Raw genomic sequence first — 4,285 nt, 5'->3', positions numbered from 1 at the left:
TTGCACTTAGAGGGACTATCATTTTTTTTCAACAGGATAATGACCCAAAACACACCTCCTGTCATGTTCCTGACCTGTTTTCCTTGTTTTTGTATGTGTTTAGTTCAGGGAGTGAGTTGGGGTGGGCATTCTATGTTATGTGTTTCTATGTTGGGTTAAATGTGTTGCCTGATATGGTTCTCAATTAGAGGCAGGTGTTTGACGTTTCCTCTGATTGAGAACCATATTTAGGTAGGCTGTTCACACTGTTTGTTTGTGGGTGATTGTTACTGTGTCTGTGTTTGTTACACCACACGGTACTGTCTCGTCTCGTTCATTTCGTTCTTTCCTGTTCATGCGTTCTTCGTTTTATGTAGTTCTCATGTTCAGGTCTGTTTAACGTCGTTTGTTGTTTTGTAATTATCAAGTGTATTTTCGTGTCAGTGTTCGTCTTGTCAATTAAATTCATCATGTATTCATCACCCGCTGCGCCTTGGTCCACTCTCTTACCAAAAGACGACCGTTACACCTCCAGGCTGTGTAAGGGCTATTTGACCAAGAAGGAGAGTGAGGGTGCTGCATCAGATGACCTGGCCTCCACAATCACCTGACCTCAACCCAATTGAGATGGTTTGGGATGAGTTGGACCACAGAGTGAAGGAAAAGCAGCCAACAAGTGCTCAGCATATGTGGGACCTCCTTCAAGACTGTTGGAACGGTATTCCTCATGAAGCTGGTTGAGAGAAGGCTAAGAGTGTTCAAAGCTGTCATCAACACAAAGGGTGGCTCCTTTGAAGATTCTAAAATCTAAAATCTATTTTGATTTGTTTAACACTTTTTTGGTTACTACAGGAGTCCATTTGTGTTATTTCATAGTTTTGAATGAGGTTATTTAATGTTTTCACTATTATTCTACAATGTAGAAAATAGTAAAAATAAAGAAAAAACCCTTGAATAAGTAGGTGTCCTAATACTTTTGACTAGTAGTGTATATCATTTCCCCCCGCTAAGTAGTTTCCTGTGCCAAAACTTCGGTATATAACTTGTTCGACATGTTATTTTTTTAAAGTGAGCCAACATGTTTTCAGCATTTATTTCCATTATTGTAAAACTAATTGTCTCTCTGCAACAGACGTATGGTGAGCAATATGTTCCCAGACAACACACATACTTCTGCTCAACGGAGGCACGATGTATTCAGGATACATTGGGAAGTAGCAGTTTAGACATAGTTTGCTCATTTGCAACACGTCTTGCAGCTGTATTAGAATATCTACATTCTAAATTCTACAGTTCTACATCGTTTATACGTCAGCCAGACATCAACATTCTATTCTGATGTCTCGCCGACATCTTCCCAATGTGCAAACACTCTCCAAGCTACATATTTACCACGCAATTTGATCTGTCGGCTATTGGCATGCGTGTTATCTGGGTTTGGAACATGAAATCCCAATGAAATCTCAGTATTGAATCGCAATACATAATGAATCGTGAGAATATCAATAATATCACATTGTCACCGAAGTATCGTGATAATATTGTATCGTGATAATATTGTATCGTGAGGTCCCTGGCAATTCACAGACCTAGTCTTGGCCAAAGCCAGTAGAGAGAGGGACACAGACAGACTGCAATCTGTTTACAATTGGCAGGTCCGGGGTGTGAACATCTTGTGCAGGGCCTGTCCAGTCGCAGCCAAGGGGCCTGGTTCTGAAAGAGGCCCTTTCTTACTACACACATAGACACGTACGCGCACACATACACACACAGCATATGTTTCACTATCCTTATGGGGACCTAAAATGTATTTCCATTTAAAATCCTCTTTTCCCTAACCTTAACCCCTTACCCTAAACCTAACATCCTAACCCTAATTGTAACCCTCACCCTAAACCTAACCCTTCAGCCTAAAATAGCCGTTGTCCTCATGGGGACCTGGGAAATGTCCCACTGAGGGAGAATTTTACTTGTTTTACTATCCTTGTGGGGACTTTTTGAGATTTCCGGTACCCACGAGGATGGTAATGCACACACACATTACACACACACACACACACACACACACACATTACACACACACACACACACACACACACACACACACACACACACACACACAAACACACAAACACACACACACACACACACACCCACCCCTCACTCCTAAAGCACATCAGCTTGTGCAGCTGTTCAACCAGTGGGGCAATTAGCACCCCTCCACTCACCGACCGGGTCGCTCTAGTTGCTTCTTAGGGATTCTGGGTTTGTTTTTGAGGTTGCTACCTCTCAACGGCGCAAGGGGGAACGCCTACAGGGGTTTGTTTATTTGATAGATGCGTAGCATCTGTCCACATTTTTGGTGTGTGTGTGTGTGCGTGTGTAGTGTGTGTGTGGAGACCAATAGCCTGTGCTCTTTTCTAAGAGTCGTCTCTTACTGTGGAAGAGCCTAAACCTCCAACCGGCATTGTTCACCACTCTGCTCAATACTCATTCATTATCATTCTCTTTCTCTCTGCTCTCAAAGGAGCCAATGGAATTCCTACTGATGAGCTGTACTAAATATGCATGATAACATCTCCGCTAGACAAAGATGAGCACATTCCGTCCTTTATGAATGGGCGTCAGAGATGGACACAGATAAAGGCCTTGTGTGGCAGCCTTCAATAAGTCTGTCCACAATGGCTCCATTTTATACCCGCGCCACTGGAATATTTATGACATGTCCCAACTATTTATTCACTCGTTCTCTTCAAAACCTCAAGTATACAATTGTGAATGTTTTGAGATTCGAAAATAAACATTAATTGAACCAAATACTTTTATGGCATATTGTGGAAAATATAAAAAAGACAATTTTGTTAGTTGGGTGCTGTTTTGTTAACAGTAGATGGATAACAGTAGATGTGTGTGTGCGTGTGCGTGTGTGTGTGTGTGTGTTCGTCTGCGTCTGCGTGAGTGTGTGTGTGTGTGTGTGTGTGTTTGTGAAGTGACAAGAACTAGAATATGACTTGGTGTGTGCTTGACCTTTTGGGGCGTCAACCCTCATTCTCTTAGAGTAGCCTGGCTATCACTGTGCCATCCCTCAGGGCGTTTGTCACAGGCTGAAAAGATACAGGAGAGAGAAAGCAATGATGGAGACTGTGTGTGTCGGTGAAGGGCAGCAGAAAGACATGTCCTCTTCTGTGCCCGCCTCTGGCTCAGCACTGACCTCTCACCCATATTAAACCTCAGCAGGTCTCTCTCTCTCTCTGTTTCTGCCCGCTCATTCCTCCTTCCCTCGCTTTTCCTCTCTTCCCTCTCCCCTTACAGACGCTTTTGTTTTCACATGCCCGGCTTCTCAGGGAACGCTCTCATATTTGTGGCTTTCGGTTGGCAGTGAAGTGTGCTTGGGCTGTCAGTTTCTCAACTTTGACTTACCCCTCGTCCATCTAAATTGAACTGTTCAGTCGTTTTCTGCCTGTAATAAAAAACAACTGGAATCATGTCAGATGTATTGTAAATTCAGTGTTACGTGCCACAAGCAAACGCTATCTCCGCGTCAAGCCTTGAAGTGTTTTCCTATCAAATAGCCGACCATTGTTGTGTGTGCCTTCCACTGGAAGTCCCTCGCCAGCAACGTTCGTCTTTCATATGAAGAGGCCCCTCGCTGAAATGCAGACTCGACTTTGACTGATAGTATTCGTGTAGAACGCCTGACTCAGAACTGCTCTGAAGATACACATTTGTGTATAAATCAACTCAAGACTAAACAAACAATTTGGTCTCCAAGTACCCACAATTCCAGTGGTGTACAAGGAAAGACCATAGAAATCAGCCCTAAATAGCTCGGCCTGGCCCACCCCTCCACTGCTCCTCTGCTCCCTCACGAAAAAGAGATGGATATCTGCACTGAGGTCAGAAATGAAACATGTCATAGCAAATTACAGCCATGTTGTTTGAATTACTCAGGCTTGCTCCTTAAAGCAGACGGGGAGCTGAAAAAAATTGAAAAGCAAGTTTATTGAGCAAGTCAGAGAGAGAGAGAGAAAGAGGGTAGAGAGAGAGAGGGAGCGAGCGAGTGTGAGAGAGCGAAAGCAAGAGAAAGAGGGAAAGAGAAGTAAAAGAAGCCGTGTGTTTTTCTCTGGAACAAATAATATCACTAGGGCTGACTCATGGGGCTGAGCTGCAATAAAGGAACAACGAGCAAGAAGCCCAAGTCATTCCTCTGGCTAAGTTTGGGGCATCATTTACTGAAAACTGGCCGCGGGCCGGTGTGCGCAATAATAACCACATCCTCCAAGCATCTTCAGACCGAAGGCCTGTT

This window comes from Salvelinus fontinalis, chromosome 31, assembly GCF_029448725.1.
Source record: "Salvelinus fontinalis isolate EN_2023a chromosome 31, ASM2944872v1, whole genome shotgun sequence".
Taxonomy (NCBI): domain Eukaryota; kingdom Metazoa; phylum Chordata; class Actinopteri; order Salmoniformes; family Salmonidae; genus Salvelinus; species Salvelinus fontinalis.
Note: the sequence above shows the minus strand (reverse complement) of the source record.